We start from the raw sequence: 9506 nt of genomic DNA on the forward strand, positions 1-9506 counted from the left end.
TTCAGTGACGATGTTGTTACGTTATTTTGCATTTCAGGTGACGATATGTAATATCAAAAGCAAATCACGACAATTTGGTTTAAAGTTAGAGTGCACATTTTCTTCTTTTGTGTCTAGTAGTTTTGTTTTAAGATTGGTCAAAAAAATCATAATAAAGAAAGAAACCAATGCAGGTATTTAAAGAAGAGAAAAAAAAAGGTCAAGTAGAAGTGGGAATTTGTATGACTGCCCATTGAAAACTAGCTCGGTTATATAGCTTAAGAAGTAATATGTTTAAAGACATTTTTATCAAAGTTGATGAATATGACATATGACCAGTTTTGTTACACAATTTCTCAAACAACCACAGGCATAAAATATTGGCTATAATTTGTCATTTTGTTTGCCAGATCTACGTTTTACCGGCGCACTTACACAACATTCGCATTCGCAAAAGCTCCGCATTGATTATTGCGAATGCGAAAGCCAATGCGAATGTTAAAAATAATGCGGAAGCTCCGCGGTTGCGAATGAGAATATTCGCAACAAACCTGATATATACATATGTATGGATGATATAATAGCTCTGATCCAATACTTTTCGTGTAAAATCCTGTTAAAACGTCAAACAGCAAAATTACTCTATGAAGTGAGAGTAAAAAATGAGTAACAGCAAAAAGTACGGGAACAAAAAAAGCATCGAGTAAAATCTTGCAACTTCATTTTCTACACAACTCTCCAAAAATCGCTCTCTTTACAGGATTTTGGAGTACGCGATCATTTTTCCCGTAACTAACTTGCAGGAAAACCTGTAAGTTCATTGAGTACTGGATCAGAGCTAATACAAGATTGCACAAAGAGAAGACGAGAGTAATAGAAAAAGCCGAAGAAATGAATTTAGTTTCCCATTTTGCAAACAAAATACATATGTATTCATGACTTTAATTGATGCGGCGTTTTCAAGATATTTTAACGCCCTTGAGTCACAAGTATATACAAGTGCAATATTTTATCAATCATACCGATATTTTATTTATTAAAAGAATTAAAAATTATGAAAAAAATTAAAAAAAATTAAATCAGCAAAATGTATAAAATTAAGTGAAGTTAATATTTAATTTCTAACCTAACCTACATATGTATGTATATAACTGAATCCCTTAATAATAGGTTTACATATAAAAAGATTATCGTCATTTTCGCTCTAAACTCCCTTATTTGTAATTAGAACAAGTAAAAAAGTCTAAGTTCGGGCGGAGCCGAACATTAAATACCCGGCGCAAGTATTAAATATATGTTTTTTCACCTTTCCGAAACCTACCGCTAGATGGTAAGCCGGGGTGTATCAATTTTGAGTAAATTAGCGTCCTTAAATTTCGAAATATTGAAGTTTCAAGCATTTCTGAAATTTACCGTTATATGAAAAGCGGCCGTAATTTTGGTCCGATTTCAATAATTTTCAACGTTTTGCTTATATGTGGCAAGCACAATGACCACACCGAGTTTGGTATAAATTGGTAGAACGGTTACCGACATACGTGGCGAGGCGTGGTTATTGTCCGATTTTTTAAATTTTCGGCCATTTAGTATGCTGTATCAAGGCCAACAAATGTGCCAAGTTTGGAAGAAATTGGTGCAGCGGTTACCAAGATATACACATGTAACCATAAGTGGGCGTGGCTACGCCCATTTTCCAAAAATTTATAACATTCTTGTTTTTCGTCTAAAAGTTATTGTAAATATAAATTTTTAGTGAATTATCTTCAGTAGTTACTAAAATATCGCAGTTTTCGTATTTCTGGAAATTACCGTTATATGGGAAGCAGTCCGATTTTGCCCATTTTCAATAACATACCAAATTTCGTTGAGATATCTAAATTTTTGCTCGAGTTATCGTGTACACGGTCGGACGGACAGACGGACAGACGGACGGACAGACAGACATGGCTTAATCGATTTCTTTTTTCATCCTGATCATTTATGCATACATTTGTCATATCTATCTCGATTCGTTTTGGCTGTTACAAACAACCGTTATGTGAACAAAATTAATATACCCTTGTGCACAAGTGCGTTCTGGTATAAAAAGAGTTCAGCCATACAAAATTATAATTATAAAATAATCTCAGATCAAAACGATAAATTTTTGGTGTCCAACAAAGTTTCATCGATTATACTTGCGAAGAAGAGGAGGAATGTCAAATTAAAAGTAAACAAAAATTGACGCTAGCAAGGAAAAGAGGTTTGTAAAGTTATTTTTAATAAAATATTATGTAAAAAAATATATCTAACTATCATAATATGTGTCGCAGAAAAACGTGACCACGGTGGCACAGAGAAAAAGCTTAACTTTTCCTCGAGCTGTGAGTATAACAAGCACAACCATTTTAACAACTAACGAGCTTTTATTGAGTTCATATTTGTATATAAACGTACTTTTATGCTTTGCGGTGCGCATATGTTTACACATGAAATATCATGAGTACCTAGTACTCACGCATTTTTTTTCGCAGGATTGCAGAAATCTGGTTTTCAACAATTGAAATTTCTTACTTTATTAAAGCTTTGCTTTCTTTTTTAAAAATAATTTTAATAGGCCTGAAGAATCGTGTGGATGAAGAGCGTGGATTTCTCCATGAAAGGACATTATTAGATTTAAGTTGTAAAGGCACCAGACATACTGCAAAAAGATGTTGGCCGGAGTTATCAGCACTAGTATCGGTAGTTTGAATGATCACTACTTCCATCACATCCCCACTTGTATGTCATATACATTCCAAGTGGTTTAGTTTGTTCCAGTATGTCAATTTGAAGTTTTCCTAACCTTTCAACTATCTTATCGACTAAACATTGTAAAGAAACCTGTGCTAAAACATCCGAAAAGGTCATATTACTGGGATAGCACTTTTCTTTCGCAGATTTTACAACATGGTACGTTGGATATATGTTTGCGTTTCGGTTCTTGGCGCCTGTTTGCATTAACTTATATGTGTGTTATCTATAGTCTCCGTCTATAAATAAAACCAAGGCCTCTTCAGGAGTATTCGCAATAGTAGTATTAGGTGAACAGAAAACTGTTTTTTTTTTTTTTTAATTTTAGTTGCTCTGGGAGAGGCGTTTAATTCATTTAACATTTTCGCAGCATCTCTTTTTCTAGATTTACATAAACTGACTTTTGTTGCTAAAACTAATTCATCACACGACTTATCTTTCACAAGCGAAGAAATGTCTAAAAGTTGGGTCTTCTTACTTTTTTTAGAAAAATATTTTTTTTGGTTCATGAGTAACAGAGGCAACTTCAGAATCCGTTTCAGCGATCTCAAAAACTAACACCATATAACTACTTTTCATATTTAGCTTCAAAGCTTTTTCTCGTACTATTCGCATTTTTCAATTTCTCGCCAAGGTCATGCACAAATTTGTGTACATTTTTCTTTGCTTTTTTGTATTTTCTGTGGTCTTCTTCTGTGAATCCAATTTAACTCATTACATATTCCAAAACGGTACCCGATTTATTTTTCTTGTCTTGGGTGTTTATCGAAACAACTGTCTTCAAATTGACATTTCGACTGAAAATAACAAATAGCCAAAAAGCGGCAGCCACTATTTTTATTATTTTGAAGCCCAATAGCTATTCCTTCTAAAGCATATGGAACTTCTATAGAATCAGCGGTATTTGTAGCTAAATTCTTTAACAAAATTCAAGTTTGCTTGAAAAATAATTTCACAGTAGACTCTCCTTAGAAACTACTTTTTTAGCGAACAACAGCATAAATATGCTTCAAATTTAAAAAGTTATTAATGCATACCTTTAGGTTAAAAGATAATTAATAACTTTATTAATTTGCTTTCTACGGTCGTAAAAAAAGACGCCTCAAACAATCAACACGTCTGTACAGAATTCGAAGAAATTTTTATGAAAACTAATTCCTCACGTTAAGCAAGGTAGAAATATGGCAAGCATAAATGCGATAATTAATTCTGTTTTGTTGACACCACATTTTTTGACCAATTTCGCACCAGGCTCAACATTTGGTCCACTGTGCGGCGTTAAAACGCCCAAGGTAGAAATTCAAAAACCTTACCTTAGTAAGGTATAAGCGATTCGAGTGTCATATTTCTTCTAAATCAGTGCTGCCGTTTCGCATAGTAGGTTTTCAATGTTATCAAATTTTAAATCATCCGATAAAAAGTTTCTAATTTCAGGTTATACAATTTATTTTCGAGCAAACTTCTACAAAGTTGAATTGAAAAAAATAAAATAAAAAAATATTTATAGTGTTGAAGCTAAAGATTTCTTAACATATTTTAAAACACATATTTGAATTAGGTAATTGCCCTAATTTAAGCTGAGTGGAATTTTTTAAACAGGTGGCAACCCTCCTAAATATAAACTAAAGCCTTTTCAAAATCATTTCGATGATACCCATCTTTTTATAATTCATCCAACTTCTTACATAATTTGAATGTCACTTTATAAGCACGTGGCAACCCTTTTCGAACATTCTAAACGTTCAAACTCTAGTTCTTTTTAACACCCTTTCTCTTCATATTCCAAAAGTAGTTTCGAGCTAAGAAATTCTTAAATATTCTTCGTCTAACATTGCGATATATATTTTAATTAACTGATAAATTGAGTTGAATTTTATTTTTTCATCATGTGGCAACCCCGCTAAATATAGTTCAGAAGTAAAGATTTTTCAAACCCATTCGATTGATACCCATATTTTAATAATTCCTTGAACTTATTTAATAATTTGAAATAAATTTTTAGACATGTAGCAACCCCCTTCCAACACCGCAAAAATATTCTTAATGTTTAAACTAAAGCCTTCTTAACACTCTTTCGTTTGACATCCATATTTTGACATTTCATAACTTTTGGATAAGTTAACTTAATTCGACATTTCAAGCAGGTGGCAACCCACTTCAAAACATTTTCAAACTGCTACTTTCTGAGCCCCTTTTCGTTTGGCACCCATATGTTGGAATTTTTTTCCCTATTTAATATTTTAATTCAAAATTAATTTGATGTTTAAACAGGTGGCAACCCTCCTAAAGTTTATTTAAGAAAGAAAGATTTTCAAAACCATTTCCAATGATACCCATTTTGTAATATTTTATTTTTTTAAATAATTTGTTTACATTTTTTTAAAAGACGTCAACTTTTTTCAAAAAAGGAAACCTTCTTGCATATCTGCAGCCCAAGCCTTTTAATTTGACACCTCATTTGGGAAAATCGAACGAACGGCGCCGTTATTATGGCATTACTTATTAAATAATTTGAATTCAATTGTTCTATAGGTGTCTACTTCGTTGGAAAAAATAAAACCAGTTTGCACCTCTGCTGGCCAAAAGCCTTAATTTGACACCCCATTTTTGAAAATCGAGCGAACGGTGTAGACCTTTTATCCTGAACAAAAAATCTCTTCGCGTATTATATACAGTGACGAGCAAAACTGTAACATGGTGTAACACTTTTTAATTCAGCCATCGCTACCCTACAGTGAAATCCCAAACTAGTCAGGAAAAATACTAGTTTACAGCTAGAATTTCCTGACAGAAACCGAACTAGTTCGAAAATGACCAGACTTGTACTAAGTACAAAACGATTTATTCATGCACTGTTTTATTTGACGTCGACAGTTTAATACAATAAAGTACACAAAATATTATAACTTTTATTTGGGTATATTGTAAACCATTAAATCGAGTACGTACTCAATTATACAAGACCTGTTAAATAATGACTAATATTCATAATGGTTATTAACTAAAGCATGTTTTTTTGATAACCGATTAATGATTAAATTACGATAAATATAATTTATTGATTAATTTCTATTATCAACAACAAGCCAAACTATAGACAAAAATTAAGAATATTTAATAACTGCTTCAATTATTTCTTTCCTTTATTTTTATCCAAATCTCAAATTTTAAACATTGGTTATTACTTTTATAAATTTTTAAAAATAAAATACTGAAATGTCCAAAGTTAATGAATTTAATTTTATTTTTATTTTAGTTCACTAAAAAATGAACTAAAGTATTCATTTTATTTTTAACTAAAATGTTTTCTTTTGCATATTCAATATAATAAAAAAAAAATGTATTTATTGTACCTGAAACATTTTACTTTTAATAACATTTAATGAAAAATTCATTTAAATTTGTGTTCGAAAGTTTGGAGTATTTATGTAGCACTATTTATTGGCAAATCTACGGCTGTTAAATAAAAATGTGTAATATATTAAAGTGTACTCAACAAAAAGTTTTTATTGTATATTCATGAATTCATTTTATTTTTTGACTCCCAAAATAGTGGTTTTGGTCCATAATTTGACCAGTATTTTTCTGTCTATTTTGAACTAGTATGAGACTGGTATATTTCTGACCGAAAACTGACAATTGCCATCTCGTAGGACATCCCCATGTTAAAAATACCAGTTGATTGCATGGAAAAAAGATAGTTGGCTGACTAGTTAGGCATGCGATTCATACTAGTTGTGAGGTAGTTTACAACTAGTTCATTTCACTACAGGGTATATTTCCAAGTTCTAAAGACTTTCATCCTTTTGTTGTACTTGTATATTCTTGTTGGTACATCCCAGCTCCCTCTCTCATAACGATTTGAAGTCAATACAACAACAATAACTAAACGACGAAAATGTAAATTGAGGCAGATGTTACAGTTTTGCACTCACTCTCAGTTTTGCATTTGACAGTTATCTCTTACTTAGTTGGAAGTCAGATGACTTTTTTCTGTATTGTAATTTATTGAAGAACTGATCACCAGTAAATAACATAGTTAATCAGGAACCATAAATGTAAATAATAGATTTACTGCGGAAAGGCGGGACCGCACGAAAAGTGGCAAAAAATTTTGGAATTTGCTACTTGAAAATGTTAAGACTGAGAAAAAATATAGCCTTATTACGGTACGATATCTTGTGAACTTAGCAGCAAATAGCGATGCAGCCACTATTACAGAAGCGCTTAAGGTATTAAACTTTAACGCAAATCAATAGACAGCGAAGCGAAGAATTGCCAAATTCAGCGCGAAGGATCATAAAAGAAGAAAAAAGCTAATTTTATCAAAATACATGTGCTAGTGCGGCAGCATTTTGCTGCATCGCACGAAATCCGAACCGTTGGCTATTGGGATATGTTACGCCGTTCAGAATGCAATAAAAAACATATTTTTAAGTTTCAATTGAAGGTTATTTGGTCTGACAAGACTAAATTAATCGCTTTCAATCAGATGGCCTGGCATGATATTGGGTCAAAGACCCAAACTAAGCCCATGCGCAGCATGTAAGGCAAACTGTGAGGAACAGTGGTCGGTCAATAATAGTTTGGGGTTGTATTTCAAACATTTTCTTTGTCTGTTAGTACACATTATGCGTGAGGAACAGTATCTGTTCATATTTCAACAAAATTTGCAAGATGTAGTCGAAAAAATTAGAGTTTCTGCTGAAAAATCACCCAAAACACACTGCACATATTCGCAAAGACTGGATACAAAAGCAAAAATTTGCTAATTTCAAATGACCTCCACAATCCGCGGACATGAATCTCATTGAGAATTTGCGAAAACAACTAAAAGCACAGCCTACTAAGTATCCAAGTCCGTAAAATCGAGTACATGAGCTGTGAAAGCAAACCAAGGATATACCTCCAGAATTTTTACAGAGATACAAATAAGGTATACCAAATCGTATCCAGGAACTGAAACGAGCAAAAGAGTACTGAACATTGTGTTAGTAGTTCTTTTTTTTTCGTGAAAATTGTTAAAAAGTTCTTAAAAATATATGAGTGCAAAACTGTAACATCTGCCTTAATTTACATTTTTTTCTGCTGGTTTTTTTAATGTTGTTGTATTGACTTCAAATCGTTATGAGAGAGGGGGTAGGGATGTACCAACAAGAATATACAACAAAAGTATGAAAGTCGTTAGAACTTGGAAAGATAGCGATGGCTGAAGTAAAAAGTGTTACACCATGTTACAGTCTTGCCCGTCACTGTATATATATAGATATCGTTTGCCGTTTATGAACACTACGTTTCCAAATTTGAAAAATGTTAATCACAAAAACCCTTTTTTGATTTTGACTAGCCTTAGCTGAGCTTTAAATCAAATATCTTTCAAATCAAAGTAGACAGAAACCAAATACTTTAAAAAACTAAAAACTCGATGGTATTATAATGTGAACTAAAAAGTAGAAAATCTAATATATAAAAATCTCGTGTCACGTTGTTAGTGGTCGAACTCCTCCTAAACGGCTTGACCGATCTTTATGAAATTTTTTGTGCATATATGGCATGGTGTAATGAACTGAAGGTAGCGCATTCCCGAAACCGCTACTTTGGTTTTGCCGACTTTGACGTTTATGGCAATACGTAAACAAATTTTTTGTTTAGAAACAAGTGCAAACGTATTGTGTATTTTCAAGTGAAAATCGAAGTAATTCGTGCGTTCTAAATTAAAAAAACGTTTTATTTGTAATAAAAACTTTATAAAAATGTCGTGTCGTGTGTTTTATTGTAGCAGCCGTAGGGATAAAGCCACAAAATGCAGTTTTTTTCATTTTTTTATTATCACTTTTTCGGCACCTAGAATACAAAAACAAAAATTCTAAATAGTCAATTAATAAGACCTATTCTTTTGAACACATTTCAAGAGTGGTTGTATATCTTTTGTTAGCGTTGTGCTTAATTTGCTCTATTCAAAGATGGCTTGAGAAATTGGTGAATCGTGAAGAAAACACGTTTTCTCACTGCAAATTCACAACTGTCAACTCATTGTTCTTCGCCATATTCTTTGTTTACCCGTTGCCACTAATGTCATTCTGCCGGAATGCGCAATCTTGTATTCTATCGTTCTTGCATATATGGTAGGTATGAGAATCGGATGTAAAGTATATTTCATACCGCTAGGTGCAGGGGGTGTGGCTAGGGTTGCCAACCGTACTATAATATATAGTATTGTACTATTTTTCCGGTCGGCGTACTATATACTGTTGGAAAAAAATATAGTACGCAAAAATACTATATTTCTTCAATTATGTGTATTAAAATGAATGACCTTTATACTGAAATAACAATATTAAATGAAATATTCTTTAAAGTAAAAGTTCATTGTGAGTTTATAATCAAAAAAGGAAACATAACTGAGAAAGAATTAACAAATTTACTTAAAATTATTTCATTTCTACTCTCTATTTTAAGAAAAACTTTACGTTTTAAAACATGTTTTACTAGGATGGCCTCCCAAAAAACAAGGAAAAGGTGCAAAGTCCGATAAGCTGCTTTGTAAAATCCCCACAGAATTTTGTTAACAGAATTTGCTTCTTTTTATGTATGTACGTATTTTATTTGTTATACATAAATATTTATTTTGTACAAAGAGTATAAATATAATTTATTTCATCCAAATTAATTAATAAAACTAATTAATAAAAGTTATCTGTATTATAACACTGGTCAACAGCATTTTTGCAGAGGAACAATGGTATATTTCCGAA

The sequence above is a fragment of the Rhagoletis pomonella genome, unplaced genomic scaffold, assembly GCF_013731165.1.
Source record: "Rhagoletis pomonella isolate Grant_MI unplaced genomic scaffold, Rhpom_1.0 Rhpom_scaffold_00001, whole genome shotgun sequence".
Lineage (NCBI taxonomy): Eukaryota > Metazoa > Arthropoda > Insecta > Diptera > Tephritidae > Rhagoletis > Rhagoletis pomonella.